The sequence below is a fragment of the Procambarus clarkii genome, chromosome 38 (genome assembly GCF_040958095.1).
Source record: "Procambarus clarkii isolate CNS0578487 chromosome 38, FALCON_Pclarkii_2.0, whole genome shotgun sequence".
Lineage (NCBI taxonomy): Eukaryota > Metazoa > Arthropoda > Malacostraca > Decapoda > Cambaridae > Procambarus > Procambarus clarkii.
Window position 1 is genome coordinate 30,809,337 of NC_091187.1, and position 17,165 is coordinate 30,826,501.

The window sequence follows — 17,165 nt, forward strand, 5'->3', positions numbered from 1 at the left end:
CCGTTACCCGCTTCATACTACTGCCAATGGCCTCGGTCCGAGGAATGAATGATTTGGCATAAAGTCATACAGGGAAGGACTTCAGGAAATAGTTCAAGTGCGGATAGATTCTAGCAGCAGTATCCGTGCTCTAGTCAAGAGAACAACTCAATAAGGCTGGGAACCTAGCTAAACAGTCTTCAATCTATTGGAGAAGAGCAAGCCAAAATTTTACTTCGCCTATCCACAAAGGATTAAACAATTGCAGAGCCATATGTGCATCAGCCACAAAAATAACCATTTACAGGAAAAAAAAAAATATTCCAGCAAGTTTAACTGAAGATGCTAGCCTCCAGGGTAGGTGGCTTAGACATTTGGTCCATAAATATAATTGCGTAGCCAATATCAGACCTTAACTGAATTGTGCAACATAATGTGCGCGTGAAGATAAATCTTACAGTCTAAGGGAATGGTTATCTGCTAGATTTGTACCCAACGACCGAAGTGGTGTGCACCCAGCATTGGTTATCACCCTATGTAAGGGCACAAGTACCTCGTGGCTAAAGATCAGTGTTCATATTAGTTCAGATATAATGTGTGGCGACATATGTTACCTGGTTATACTGGCAGTACACACTTTTATAACCATTGATGCCTCATGCCGACAGTGTTCGCAGAGGAGCATAGGTTAGCGAGAAAAATCACTGATACACGACAGTCTCAAACGGTTCTGATAACTTTTCCTCCTACGGCCAGCGACATCACAGACGCCCATTGTTTACCTAATCACATGCTTGTAATTTTTTTTTTTTTTTTTTTTTTTGAGATATATACAAGAGTTGTTACATTCTTGTACAGCCACTAGTACGCGTAGCGTTTCGGGCAAGTCCTTAATCCTATGGTCCCTGGAATACGATCCCCTGCCGCGAAGAATCGTTTTTTCATCCAAGTACACATTTTACTGTTGCGTTAAACAGAGGCTACAGTTAAGGAATTGCACCCAGTAAATCCTCCCCGGCCAGGATACGAACCCATGACATAGCGCTCGCGGAACGCCAGGCGAGTGTCTTACCACTACACCACGGAGACTGCTAATGTAAATGTAAAGCACACTGCTACCCCTTCTGCCTAAGGCTATTGCCTCCAGTTTTTTTCTTTGCCTGATTGGGGTTAAATGATATGAATGCATTTGGGGAAGACTGCCACTGCTTTAAACAACTTAGTGAGGACAGGTTGCCTTATAATCTGGTCAACACTACAGTGCTGACCTCGCTAGCAGGTAGGCGTCTGCAAACTGATAGACATATCCATAACCAGACTATTTAACAACTCACGGTCGCTACATTGACATTATTCCTTTTGTCTCCCCCCCCCCCCAACAGATCAAACGTGTTTGTAAGATGAGCGATGTAGACAAACTACTTCAGAGAATGAAAACAAAGTGTGTGTTTAGTATTTATATTAACACACTTATCAGATTCTTTTATTAAAGATTCTTACTCTAAGACAAAATGAATCAATAGGATTAAAAGCTTACTGCCATTAGTTATAATATTACAATAATGAGAACAAATGGAGAATAACTATTGAACATAGAAGCGTGGAGCCTCACAGATGACACGCCTCAGGCGGAAACAGGAGGAGTCGTGCCAAGTGACACCATCGTTATACTGGTTGTTTAACTCCGCCAGACAGTCCTCGTTGCCTTCATCGTTGTCTGGCTGTGGTAGTCCTCGCCTGGGGAAGACAAGTGGTACTCAATGCCATGATCATTACCAATCAACACCACGAGTGTTTACGGTCAACAAACTAGTTCTCACCTGCAGGTGCTAGACCAGTTAGAGTAGGGAGAGGAAGTGCCAGATAACCACGACCAAGACCTCGAGTTACGTTTGTTGCCGCTCGTCCAGATGTCGCTGATGTTGTCTGAAATATATCATTCCATTACATCCAAGTTAGCGACTCCAGGCCAAGTTATACTTCAATACTAGCTTGTCAACTTGCGTGCAATCAGGAACCTGGAGATTAATTCTTGCTTCCCGAGACTTTCAATACTGACGGCCTGGAAGCCGTTGCCACGGCCAGAGCAGTAATAGGTTGCTTGCTCCCAGGTGTAGAGTCTACCAGAGTCGTGACACCATGAGAAGTGATACGCTCTGCCGTCCTCTACCTCGTCAACCTGACCAGTTGGAATACACATTATGTGGGGGGCTCATTTTAAGTGCCATTTAACCTTAAAACTGCTATATTAAAGGAAAATAAAACGTCTTACCAGGGGTTTAGCAGCATGGTTACATAGAGATGAAGTTGGACGGAAGGTAAAGGGAGGCAATAGGGGAGATACTTGTTGAGGCTGAGGAATGAAGGCCCGAGGCTGGCTTGGTAGTTGTGGCTGAACAAACACAGGTTGTTGGGCTGGTAGTTGTGGGAGGGTTGCTGGAGCCGCCTTCAGATACCAAGAGGTTCAGTTGAGGTAACGAATGGCCTGTCAACAGTGACTCCCAAGATGACAGGAGCAGCGTCGTCTCTAATGAAGTATTGGGCCCAGGATGGCATCACTCCCGTCGCAATCACCAGAAATATTATGACACTCATCTGTAACGAGATTAAAATATTACAAAAAACAAGTCACTGACAACTATTGTTAAGTTACATCACAAGTAAACAAAGTATGTCTTCATTTTGGAAGTAATAATTTTGCAAAACTTGCTAGATTCAAAGTAGCATATACATGCGTAAGTATATTTTAGACAAGTTAAAGATTTCAGTAGTGAAGTTTCACACAAAAAAAAACTTTGACATAGTAAGTAATTATTAAAAGAAGGCATCAAACTGGGAAGGCTATGTAGCACCATCAAATGCACGAAATAATCAGAGGACGCTAAATATCATCGATGATGCCAATATAGAATAAAGACTCAAGGCGAAAGATATCAAAAGCACCCCATTCACCACGAACTATCGAGGGACAAGCGACTGCAAGGAACGGTAGGAAAGCAGAACACCCTCGTCCTGGTAGTCAAGACATTCAATAAGGACATGCACGACTGAACGCAGAAAAATGCAATTTGGACAATTGATGGAGTTTCGCCCTGCTCCTTAGTGATGGTGAATTAAGCAAGTGGCCGATATGCAACCTTGCTAGAGTCACTTCCTGCCGCCAGTAGGAGGAAGGACACTGAAGGGGGGGGGGGAAACTATGCTTAAAAGCACACAGCTTGCTATCAACTACAGAAAACCAACAACCCTGCCAACAGGCAAGGATGGAGGAATGAATAACTGGGTAAAAGCCAGAATACCTTTACTGGAGATGGGACAAGAACAGATAGGCTTTCTAGCAGCAGCATCTGTACGCTTAAACACCAAAATGTCTGGGAACCCAGCAAAGCTACAGATAAGTTTACTAGAGATGAGCAACAACCTATGCTTCTCGATAACCACTAGATGAACAGGATTAAGGGACCCTAGAGCCACGAGGAGAATTAACTACAACCACAAAGGATTGACACAGAACGCAGGAGACAGTAGAGAGAATAGCATAAATTTTCACTAAAGATGCTAGTCTCTGAAGGGAGGCAATACACAAGTGCGGTCAGGAAAAACAGTAGCCTACATCGCCCGCAGACTTAGACCCATCGGTGAAGATTGGAACCAAGCGGATGTGTGAAGAAAAGTGCTCAAGGAAAAGGCTTTTCAGAACCATAGGAGGCGTAAATGCTTTAGTGATGCGGTTCAAGGATGTACAAAACTTTGCAAGGGGGACTCAATTGGTGATGGAGTCTCCATCCCCTCCAAAAAAAAAAAAAATATGATGAGAAACATTAGAACCAAGGACCTAATGAGAATAATGTTAGATATACACAGACAAAACAAGGGAGGTGGTGAAGAGGGACAGGTAATACAAGAGGGGTAAAATGCAAAGCACGACAGAGGCTGGAGAAAAAGTTTTAAGGACCGCACAGAATAGCGAAGACAGTAGCAATTATGGCAGTCCTGTAGAGATAGTAAGCTAGTGTCAACGTACAAGCCGAGGGTTGGAGTTTAACAAAAGGCACTAGAGCCGAGGTGCAATCCAATATGGTGCAAGGCATCAAAACTGCGAAGAGTAGAAGCAGGCGAGTAAACAGGGCAACCATAATCTAGTTTAGATAGGACGAAAGAAGAATGTAAAAAGGAGAGAGAGTGCACCCATCTCTTCCCCCCCCCCCCTCCAAGAAATATGGGACAACACCTTGAGGAGGTTAAGGGCCTTAGAGCTTTCAACTCTCAGGTAAGAGATTTGGGGCGACCAAGACAAACGAGTGTCAAAGATGAACTCCATAACCTTAACGCAATTTTTATTCAAGGCGAAGACCATGAAGCAACAAGGATGGACGAAAGAATTACACGCCTCCGAGGATAAGTCATAGAACAAATTTTAGAGAACTAAGCCATGATCGATGGCCCAAGACGACACGGCATCAATTGCAAGTTGAAGACGCCGTTGAAGAGGCGAATCATCACCGATAGCAAGGTTAAGATCGTCGACAGAGACGAGAAGAGGCCAGAAGGAACGAAGAGCATTGAGGGCAACCAAAAAATATATTTTGTTCAGAACAGTACCTTGGGGTACACCCTCATATTGCCTTAAAAGTGCAGAGAGTTGTACAAAGCCTTACTAAAGGAACGAGGAGATGAAACTTTAGCAGATGAGGGGGAAGATTCCCACAAAGGCCAAAAGAATGAAGTTGAACAGAATGATACCGCCAGGAAGGCAGCATCATATTCTGGCTCGAAGAGCCTTAAGAGGCTCTTCCAGGTCAAAAAGGACGGCAACAATAGAGATCCTTGCAGCAAAAGTAGTACGAATAGAGACCAAGTTCACCAGGACATTGTTGTGCTGCAGCACATGCTAAAACCAAGCTGAGAAGGAGACGTGGTGATAGTGTTCCAAGAAATACATACGAACATTAACCATACGTTAAGACTTTAGAGACAACTTTTGAGGGCAATAGGGCGGAAACCTTGGAAAGGGTAGTCGAGGGATGACCTAGAGTGGTTTCCATAATGGGAGGACAACCGCATCGAGCCAGTCCTCAATGATTGACTACGACTCCCAGGTCTGATTAAACCGACTCTAAATACGTGTAGAGACGAAAATATCAGAAGTTTCACAATCTCCCTCCCCGCACATCTCAATGATTGGCATCAGAGTCCACCACCGTAGAACCACAGAGGGCTACGGCAGAGAAGCTCAGAAGGGATCGTTATAGGGAAGGCCGAGATGGCTACAGAAATCTAAAGGGAGAGACTCAAGAAGACTTAAGGAAAGTTCTATGAAGACGAGAACCAGAACCAACATAAAAAGTGGAAACCCAATTTCGTCAAGATGTGCAACCGGTCCCTCCCCCCCCCCCCCATACATACAAAGTATCACAGATGAAGGACTGGCGAGACATCGTGAACCAAGTTGCCCACTGTCTTGTAGACACGCTTCCAGATCTGCAGCAGGAGGAGTTTCAGACGTAATGGTGGAGACAAGACAGTACACATGTTTAGCAGTACTGATGGTCCTTCGGGCCACCATACTCTTTCCGAAACAAAAGAAAAGACTCAACCGTCTGCAGTTTCGCCCAGGCTGCATGCTTACAGCCCGAGCAGAGTCTACCAGGGAATGCACTTCCGCCTTCCCCGAGAAGGAGAGCGAGGAATAGAGTGCGGGCTATGTCGAAGACTCATGAAAAAAGGAGGGCCACGAGGGAGAGGCAGAATGGAAACGTTGGAGGTAGTAACATGGAGGGTAAAGAAGCGCCAGTCAGCTTCAGCAAACTGGCACCTAGGGAAGGAGTGGTGAGGGTGAAACGGAAAAGTGTAACAAGGATAGGAAAATGGTCACTGCCATGGAGATAATCAAGAACCTGCCACACGAAATCAAAGTAAAGAGATGAACAAAGAGAAAGATAAAGACAGGAAAGGGGTGCGAGTCCGAGAATCCAAATAAGTGGGCTCGCCAGAATTCAGGAGATGGAAGAAGAGAGGAACGGTTCAAAAAGGCGACCCCATGTATCAAAACATCACCCCAAAGGGTATGTTGACAATTTAAATCCTCCAGCAGGAGCACAGGCAAGGAATCAGGATTTTTTTTTTTTTTTCTAAGAACCGGAAGAGCAACCTGGACATTTGGGAGGTGGGGGGGGGGGAAGGGGAAGGGTTGAGAAACAGCCATGGAAGCTACCAGGACGAGCACCCAAGCACTGGCTCCTGAGACAGAGGCGAAAACTGAAATTAGAAGTTGGAGGCAAGGAAATTTGCGTAGTATCCACGAAAGTTCCACTGAAGAAAAGACAAAGAACATAGCAACATAGAAGAAAAGGGTGGAAAAGGAACAACACATTAAAGAAGCTCAGGGTCAGCAAAGTCAAGCGGATTGGGTAAAATGATTAAAGATGGAAGGGAGCAGGGTCCAGAAGAGGAGGAGGCAGAGGAGACAACCAAGAGTGGCAGTCAAGGACAGCAAGAGGGGAGCGCACCTCAGCAACCAAGAGGGGAGCGGGGGCCAAAGAAACTTTAATAGCAGGAAGAGGGGGCTCAACATGAGAGTGAACAATATCTCTGGGAATGTAATGGACATCAGCCCACACACAAGCAGCGTGGAGAACCAAGAGATGGAGGACCAGAGGGAGAGGAGAAAGAAAGGAGAAGAGACATGACAAACCGAGTAGAAATAAGGGGAACCCCTGACAAAGAGGGGAACCATTCCGGACCAAACAAAGGAACTGGGGAGGTGGGCGTGACTGGGTATAAGGCCTGAAGTGGTTGCGATACTGAGGAAGGACGAGGAGAGGGGGGGGGGGGGGAGTGCAACACGTGAGCATAAGAGACGTACAGGGAGAGGGTAGATTTGAACCTCTTCTCAGAAAAAGAAACTTTCCCCAGTGTTTCAGGTGGAAGACTGCTGCCTCAAGTTTGTAATCTATACACTAGTATCTGGCAGCCAAGAGGACAGCACTTCGGATTCTTAGGCCTGAGGTTCGATCCGAAGTGGAGGCAGAGAAATGGGCAAAAAGTCTTTCACACTGATGTTCCCGTTACCCAGCAGGGTATAGGTACCTGGGAGTGAGCTGCTGTGGGCCACTTCCTTGGGGGGGGGGGGGTCCGATGACCAGGCCACGGGGACGCTAATCCCCGAAATCAAGATTAGCTCAAGAGCACGAGGGAGAGAAGGTAGGGTCGGCCTCGCTGCAATTGAGGCAAGGAGCCCGGGGAGAAGTCTACTCCAACTTACACCCTTGTCTTGTGTGGAGGCAACATTGGAGCATGCGAGGGCACCATGCCAAAACTTCCAGTACTTTTTATAAGAGCCAATGAGATGGAACGTACTCCTGAATGGAGCATCTGGCACCAGCAAGAATGACAGGTCAGAAGGGTGCCAATATCAAAAGAAATCTTCACCACCCGAAGGGGCTGACGGCAACGACCACGAGGGGAGGGGGGGGGGTCTAGTAAACATGTCTACCTGAAAGACAGAATGGCCTTTGATTCTTCATATCCTCGTGGCAGTCTTAGATTGCCAACACCCGCTGGTTACAACATAATACACGAGAACTGTGCCATGACTAGTATTTAACAGCGTTCTTTGCGAGGCAAAAAGGGGTCTCGCTAATGCAGGATAAGGTAGCCAAGCGAGTAGCTGCATCTTTAGAAGGATCAGCAACGACTCTCGCCGAGACTGGTGGGGGTTGAAAGTAACAGGCTTCTACCGAGTCTGCAAGGTGCTTAAGAAAAGGGGGGGGGGGGTAAAAAAGTCTAGTAGAATCCAAAGGATGGAGCTCAAAGTACTTAGTCCGCGTAGCAGGACCAATCTAGGAATGGTACAAATTAGCATGGGAAGGGAGCATACAAGAGCGGCCGTGAAGGTGACAACTGCGAGAACTTCGAGAAGGGTCATAAGGTGCAGTAGTGACAAAGATGGAGCCGTGCAAGGGGACGAGGCGGTCACCACAGAGGGTTTGGGGGACTACCCTCTTCGACATAGGAGGGAGGGGAGCAGGCCAGAGTAGTCTGCTAAGGGCCCAGAACAGGTCCTGTAGTAGGAGATACAGAGCAAAGTCTTCCAGGACAGTTTGACTCAGGGAGCCTGGTCGCCCACCCCACGAGCGAGTAAGAAGTCTTGTCAGTCATACATTAATCAATGTAAATGTTTGGGACCTGGAACCAAGGGACACCACCTACCATGGTAGTCAGGTACGCCGAGCACGCGCCATTGCAGGAAGGGTGCGTCGTCTCCAGCGGTGCTCCCCCTTTTCAACAGAGGAGTCTTACTACATCGTCTAGTCTCCCATACTGGTGCCAAGACCCCATTCACCCTATCGCCACAGCCGGGACACTTGACCAGCCACTCAGGGGGGGACCTTCCCCCTCCAGCAGGTGGTCCGATGGCTCACGAGGCCCCTACGTGGTTCTCTTCTGAACGTACACCACCCAAAAACGGGCAAAGGCAACCATCACTGGTCCCAGGGACGTGTACATGAGCTTCATCACGGCAAGGGGACGTCACAGAGGGAGCTTTATGTAGCAATTATCCATCGATTGCTGCAATTACTGTTTACATGAACATAAAACTAATTCCAACAAAATTTCCATTGACTGGTTAAACACTATTGCCAGAGCAATAATCAATGTTATACACCTGGTCTCTGGCCTGGGAAAAATACTAGAGCACGTTTAAGGCAGTAAACTCTTTACTCCAACGAGTTTGTGATCCCACTGGTACGACCACAAGAAAATGCAAAGTATCCAAATTATCCCCCCCCCCCCCTTAGCCTCTCGTTTTGAAGGTCGTGTGTAATGTTTAGCCTTTACTACAACAGAAGAGGCTTTGTTCTCTATTTAGATACCCGGTTGATTAGAAAAGTTAATGTCCATGAGGATCAGTGCCCTATAGGTTCAATACACGCACGTGCTCTTTGTATCAACTTTCTGTAGAGGGCAAAGGGGCTGTACTTTCACAAGGTTTAGGAAGCTTAAACCTATCTTGCGAGACCCATTCCATGCATACCACTTTCGAAGAAGAAAGTTCGTCCACTAGCTATTCATCATCGCTGGCAATTTAGAGTTTACATTGTTGGGTCAGGAACATTTGCAGCTTTACGCATCATTTTGATCTAGGTGAAATGACTTTCCTTTCACCCTAAAGTTCATTCCATGCATAAGTTTTCGGCAAGGTCTTTGTGCTAACCTCCAAGACTAGAAGAACTAATGTTTGGAGGTGCCGGGCAATATAAAGTCATGGTTCAGTACATGTACTACAGTAGTTTTATCATCCCGATTCCTCCCCTCCCCCCCCCCACCACCACCACCATGTCCAACACTGTTGGACGTGGGAGTTTTGTAGCATTTGTTGCACGAAAAGTCAGAGTTTATGGAAGCAAATGCAAGGAGTCTAACTTAACATTCTGGTCAACTTCATTAAGAACAGCATGTTCCGTGTCCACCATATTCAGTAGTTCAAATTTATTGAAAAAAACCAAACTTACATAATTTGTAGATTAACCTACACGTGGTTATCTACCAGATGTCAATATTAAAGTTTTATGGCAATAGCATTCACCCTGGCGAGTAATTTTACCGCTAAAATTTGTAGTTTTGCATTATGCTTAAAAAAAATTACTTCAATTGCTGCCAGGCTTTACCTTCTAGTTTAGAGTAATTACAGTGAACTAACTGCCTCCCCCAAATGAATCGCGGGTTTACACTGAGCAAGGGGACCCATTTAAGATGTACCTATTTAGGAGTATTGTGGTAGCTTTGAATACTCCCTCACTATACTAAAACACGAGGCAAGATTTAAGACAAGTTTGTAGTAATAAACCTTCAAGAGCTTTAGTAAAGTACATGCGAGGAATAGAGGTTGTGGCATTCTGAAGGATGTGGGATATTATCTGACCAGGAAGATAATTGCCAGTTAAGGTTTCAATTAGAACTGGCATTAATTGTCACTTCAGGAAAGTCAGCGATGATCCGTCATGCATTAGAAAACACCAGTAGGTAAAGGGGTGTTTACTAGTTATGTTAGTGCACCATTATGAAGATCACTTCGTCAAGCACCACGGTCCTCAAGAAGCACAAGTACTTTATATTCACAAGGGCGAAATTTTCTACGCAATATTTATACCAGCAATAATTGCCATTTAAATACAGTAGCCACTGATGATGAAAGGGTGGCCATTTTTTCCATGCGACAGCCAAGATGATCGAGGCCGAGTTTTAGACAAGTTACTTAGTGTAAACCTAATCTTACCAATTCAGATTTAGTAAAGTGTAACAAAACCAGGAGGAATCATTTGTTAGACCTGAAGGTGCAAAGGACATGTTGAATTAAGACAACTTTTCCTTCCAACACCCGTTACACAAGCTCCCTGCAAGTTTGTCAGTATAGGGTCTTTAGAGGTTTAACTGCTCAAGCCAATTATAGGCTTGAGGTTTAGGGAATTTCAGTCAAGTTAATAATTAAAATTAAGTTATGGCCGATTTTAATTCTTGTACAAGAGTTATGATTAGTTTCAAAATTAATTAAATACACGAATTTTAGCAGTTTTATACCCAAACCAGTTAACCCACTCCACAAGGTAATATAGAAATCAAGAGACGCTTTTAATGTCATTTTGAATAATCACTTTATTAATAATTCTTAAGAACTCCATTTTAGTCGTGTGGAAGACAATTTAAAACTCAATTCTAGGAATTCACATTGGGAGTAATTAACTGGATATGAATCAAAGGCACGATTACATGTCATCTAGTTACATATAGCCATAGAAGATTACTATGTATAAACATGGAAAGTAATATTGTTGAAGTGGTTAATAACTTGCGACATTTAGTTGACAACTGTTTGACTCACGACACTACTAGTTTGGCTGTGAAGTAAGGGGGGGGGGGGGGAAGTTACAAGTTATGAAATACGTTCAACAATTTAACGTCTATAATAATACCTATTAGTCAACTTAAAAAACATAAAAACCAACAACCAACCTATAACAAACATTTAAACAAAACTTAACAAAACACAAACCTTCGCTATGATAAGATGTCTTGCCGTGGAGAGGAGGTAACTGACACACCACGGCTCCAGCTCCCACTTTTATACTCACCACACTGCTTCTCATTGGTTAATAGTCTGACGCAACAGATCCATCTTGGCTTGTAATTGGCTGCGCCTCAACTGGGGTCTAAGACGCTAGTTACTCCTGCCACTACGACCATAACAGACACGTTGCCAGTGGCCGCTGCCAGAGGTGGCCAGTGGCCGCTGCCAGAGGTGGCCAGTGGCCGCTGCCAGAGGTGGCCAGTGGCCGCTGCCAGAGGTGGCCAGTGGCCGCTGCCAGAAGTGGCCATTGACAATATCAACAATCAAGGCAAGGGCCACTTAACCCCATAATTAACGGAACATTACTTGACCTCCTTCACTGCTATGTAGATTTTGTTTATGTATTGTTTAAATATTTATTATTTATAGTCATTTACCTTATTGTTAATTACAACATAGAGATGGAGAAGAGATGGATGAGGGGAAGACTTGCGCTCCCAAGACAGACACTCACAGTATATTTAGCACTAATGTAATAACTTTTACTTGTATTAAGATGCTTATAAAAGGTTCCCATACTAAGGAGAAATAATAAGTTTACAGTTGTAAAGTTCCTCTAGTAGTGTGAACTATATTAAAGATGAATTGTCAGTTCAAATATCTATATAAATAAAAATGGAAATGTTCGTTTCTTAAAAACCTCAAATCCCTGAAAGTTTACACCGATTGCTTTGAAATTTTCACACAACGTTCCAGTCGCATCCGAGCGGGTTTTTATATACATACTATATAGATGTCACGCCTGTGACGAAAACATATATATTTTTTTAACTATGCTTTTTCAAGTGAGAGAAATCTTCGAAACCACTTTACCGATTGCTTTGAAATTTTGACACAACGTTGCATTCGAATAGGCGCGTATTTTTAAATACCTACTCTATATATGCCTCACCTATGACAGGAAAAAAACATGCTTTTTTTGAAAAACAGTGCCATCTGTTGGATGTAACAGCCACACATGCTGTATTCTCCAAAAGTTCTTCAACGATTGCTTTGAAATTCGGACACAACGTTCCATTCGAATATGCACATGTTTTTATATACCTACTATATAGTTAGTATGACAGACACCTGTGACAGAAAAAAACATGTTTTTTTTTCAAAAACAACGCCATCTGTTGCACGTAATAGCAACACACAAACACACACACACACACACACACACACACACACACACACACACACACACAGGATTGTAGTACAGGATGATAGTGAGTGGTGTCCCAGAGAACATAAAGGTATTGTGCTTTTGAATAATAGGTGAGATAACAGGAATGTGCCAAGGGAAGTGAAAAATTGGATGAGAAAAAGTTGACCTAGTGTTTCCAGTGCAGAGAACAATATTCAAGATGGCCGCCGGTAAGAGGAAATACAAAACAGAGCTTGACTTTGCTGGATTCAGTGAAGAAAGCATTGATATAACCAGTCTATACAATAAGTTGGTAAAATTAGATACTATAGTGAACTCTCATGTAGAAATAATTAGTAAATTGAAAGAAAGTAATGACCATTTAAATAGCAAAGTTTTATGTCTTGAGGGTTTAGTGAAAGACTTCTGCAAGGATAAGAATCAATTGGAAACAAATTGCAAAGCCACGGAAGAAGAAAATAAACTTAAAAATAGCTTTGGAAGAAGTTGAAGTAAGTTTAAACATAAATGACTACAATAGGTTAGGTAAGGAAATTCAACAGGAGAAACAGCTTTTGTCAGCACAAATGGAGGAAGTTACACAGGGAATAGTACAGTGCAAGAAAAATATGCAACTCACCTATGCACACACGTGGCCAAGGAGAAGGAAAAAATTGAAGAAGCAGTAAAGGAAGTCAAACACTGCAGCAACCAAGATAAAAAAAATTAGGCTGGAAGTGAGAAAAGAATTGGCATCTAACCCGAAGTTGGTGCAAAGCACAGTTGATCGGAGTAAGTCCCTGATAATTTTTGGCTGCAAAGAAAAGGAAATAACAGCTAGGTCAGAAAGAGCTGTAGAAGAAGCGAAAGTAGTAGATAAAAGTGCTAGCCTCGTGGAAGGTCTTACAACCATAGAGAATGTTTGCGACTACAGGAGAATAGGCAGATATGTAAAAGGGAAAGATCGACCTTTGAGGATCACCCTAAATGGTGCCAAACAGATGGAAGAAGTACTAAGGAATGCTAGAAAATTACAAAGTGATGAGGATGGGAAAGTGTGGTCGTTAAGACGAGATCTTTCAAAAGAAGATAGAGAGAAGCTGAAACTGAACCTCGCTGAAGCAAAACGTATAAATGAGAACAGGGATGAAGAAGATATCAATTCTTTTTTTTCTACAAAGTGATAGGGGTAGGCAGACCAGTAAAGTGGTACATTAAGGCAAACCAACAAAATCATTAGAGAGAGGGGGAGTGAAAAATAAGAAGAGGGGGAACAAGTTCCTGAAGATTGCATAAACCAACATAGATGGAGAAGATCGAAGATACTGGAGTTAAGTGATGTAATACAGCTGCAGACACTAGCCATAGTTGCACTCACGGAGACAAAACTTGAAGATGTTATTTTAAATGAGGTCATATTCCCAAGGGGCTACTCAATTTGGAAACAGGACAGAAAAATTAGGAAAGGCGGTGGCGATGCTGTGCTGGTGAAAGAACACCTAAAGGTGAACGAAAAAATGACTGCCAATCCACAAGAAGTTGACATAATAGCACTAGAGATCTACCATGAGGATGATAAACTAATGATCATGAATGCATATAGTCCACCGCCAAGCAGCACATAGTCAAAGGAGGAGCTAGATAGTAAACGATAAGGTCTTATAACAATAATGAGAGATATCATAGCGAGAGCGGATAACGATAGTTCACGACTCTTGATAGTCGGTGACTTCAACTTGAAGTCCATAGACTGGGAAGCATATGAAGCTAAAACAGAAGATTTTTGGACCTGTAAATTTGTAGACCTCATCCTGGAAACATTCTTGTATCAACATGTTAAACAAGCTACGAGGATGAGGGAAGGGGACGTTCCCTCCATGCTAGATTTGATATTTACCCAGAAGAAAGAAATATTTGACATTCAGTACCTTTCTCCCTTGGGTAAAAGTGACCATGTCTTTTAGGGAATAAAGTATGCAATGCGTTATAATCTGGAAGAAAATATTTAGGTTGATGCAATTGAAAAACCTGACTTTAGGAGAGGACATTATGGCAACCTTAGAAAAAAATTTAGTGAGTATAATTGGACAGATTTGTTGCTAGGCAAGGAAGTGAATGAGATGTATGTCAAGTTTTGTGAAATATATGATAAAGGCACAACAAATTTTATACCAAAACAGAGATGCAGAGCTGGGAAACAGGATTGGTTCAACAGAAATTGCGAGAGGGCCAGAGACCAAAAGACACAAAAATGGAAACAATACAGGAAGAGGCCAAACCCCAAAACATACCAGCGATACAAAGATGCGAGAAACAACTACACGGCAGTGAGGAGAGAGGCAGAAAGAAATTTTGAAAAAGGGATTGCAGACAAATGTAAAACAGAACCAGGTCTATTCTATAAATTCATAAACAACAAATTGCAGGTAAAGGATAATATTCAGAGGTTGAAAATGGGAAATAGATTTACGGAAAATGAAAAGGAAATGTGTGAAACATTAAACGAAAAGTTCCAAAGTGTGTTTGTACAAAATGAAATCTTCAGGGAACCAGATACAATAAGAATTCCAGAGAACAACATAGAGCACATAGAGGTGTCTAGAGACGAAGTGGAAAAAATGCTCAAGGAGCTAAATAAGAACAAAGCAGTTGGTCCAGATGGAGTTTCACCATGGGTTCTGAGAGAATGTGCACCTCAGCTCAGCATTCCACTTCAACTGATTTTTCAGGCATCCCTGTTTGAAGGAATTGTAGCTGAAGTGTGGAAAAAGGCTAACATAGTTCCAGTCTACAAAAGTGGAAGCAGGGAGGACCCCCTTAATTATAGACAGGTATCATTGACAAGTGTAATAGTCACAATATTGGAAAAAATAATTAAAACTAAATGGGTAGAACACCTGGAGAGAAATGATATAATATCAGACAGACAGTATGGTTTTCGATCTGGAAGATCCTGTGTATCAAATTTACTCAGTTTCTATGATCGAGCAACAGAGATATTACAGGAAAGAGATGGTTGGGTTGACTGCATCTATCTGGACCTAAAAAAGGCTTTCGACAGAGTTCCACATAAGAGTTTGTTCTGGAAACTGGAAAATATTGGAGGGGTGACTGGTAAGCTTCAAACATGGATGAAAAATTTTCTGACTGATGTCACAAGTGGAGTACCACAGGGTTCAGTTCTTGCACCAGTGATGTTTATTGTTTAAATAAATGATCTACCAGTTGGTATACAGAATTATATGAACATGTTTGCTGATGATGCTAAGATAATAGGAAGGATAAGAAACTTAGATGATTGTCATGCTCTTCAAGATGACCTGGACCAAATAAGTATATGGAGCACCTCTTGGCAAATGGAATTTTATGTTAATAAATGTCATGTTATGGAATGTGGAATAGGAGAACATAGACCTCACGCAACCTATATATTATGTGAGAAATCTTTAAATAATTCTGATAAAGAAACAGATCTAGGGGTGGTGCTAGATAGAAAACTATCACCTGAGGACCATAAAGAATATTGTGCGAGGAGCCTATGCCACGCTTTCTAACTCCAGAATTGCTTCTAAATACATGGATGGCGATATACTAAAGAAATTGTTCACGACTTTTGTTAGGCTAAAGCTAGAATATGCAGCGGTTGTGTGGTGCCCATATCTTAAGAAGCTCATCAACAAACTGGAAAAAGTGCAAAGACATGCTACTAAGTGGCTCCCAGAACTGAAGGGCAAGAGCTACGAGGAGAGGTTAGAGGCATTAAATATGCCAAAACTAGAAGACAGAAGAAAAAGAGGTAATATGATCACTACATACAAAATAGTAACAGGAATTGATAAAATCGATAGGGAAGATTTCCTGAGACCTGGAACTTTAAGAACAAGAGGTCATAGATTTAAATTAGTTAAAACACAGATGCCGAAGAAATATAAGAAAGTTCACTTTCGCAAACAGAGTGGTAGACGGTTGGAACAAGTTAGGTGAGAAGGTGGTGGAGGCCAAGACCGTCAGTAGTTTCAAAGCGTTATATGACAAAGAGTGCTGGGAAGACGGGACACCACGAGCGTAGCTCTCATCCTGTAACTACACTTAGGTAGTTACACACACACGTGTAGGGACGGCCAGGGAAGGCAGAAGTGTAGGACGGCAGTCCGCGAATTACTTCAATATTCTCGGGATATATACGTACCAGTGAGCCCAAAACATAGTTTTTGGGCATATGAAGGATACAGCAATGCAGTGATAACGCAACATAGTGAATTCTTATAACGTTGGATAAGAAAAAAAAATTGAAAAAGAACGAGTTTGTGGCAAGACCGTGGCGGGCTGAGCGGGAAGAGAAGGGAAGCATTTGGACCACCACGTCGGAGGACCTCTGGCGGGGAAGTCAACAATTAAGGCGGACACCACTTCATAAATCACCTAATTGTGCTGTGGGATGCTTACTCGGAGGTGAGTGCCTCTCAAAGTCAGTCATATAAGGTGTACAGTGTTTTTTATTCAATAATTAGCTTTGACCTTTAGTTAAAATATGAAAAAGTAGCTCGAGAGCCTCAGCTTGGTACTAGTTTCTCACACCTGTATTTTACATTACACCGCCACTGACTAGCCCCACCCCCACTCCTCACCTTAACAAGCCAATGTAAACACACACACACACGCACAAACCAGCCTACCGCCAACCTCACCTCTCATCCCTGGGACTGACCTTCCATCCCTTACCTCTTTCCCTCTCTCCCACACTCCCATTCACTCCCCTCTCCCTTTCACTCCCTCTTCCTTCATCCCTCCACCAGTTAACCCCACCCCCCACCATGCCACCCCCACAATAAACACACACTCACATGCACCCACAGACACAGACACAGACACAGACACAGACACACAGACACACAGACACACAGACACACACACACAAACACACACACA

At 43.1% G+C, this 17,165-nt stretch overlaps 1 long non-coding RNA gene across 1 annotated transcript; it reads right to left on the reverse strand.

The window, feature by feature from the left end:
* Positions 1-1,448: 1,448 nt before the first annotated feature.
* Positions 1,449-11,191, reverse strand: LOC123772034 (uncharacterized). Its single transcript, XR_011230753.1, has 5 exons — positions 11,033-11,191; positions 2,252-2,574; positions 1,998-2,158; positions 1,800-1,905; positions 1,449-1,716 (listed from the first exon to the last, which is right to left on the reverse strand). It is a non-coding gene; the product is annotated as an uncharacterized lncRNA (long non-coding RNA).
* Between the last annotated feature and the right edge of the window lie 5,974 nt (positions 11,192-17,165).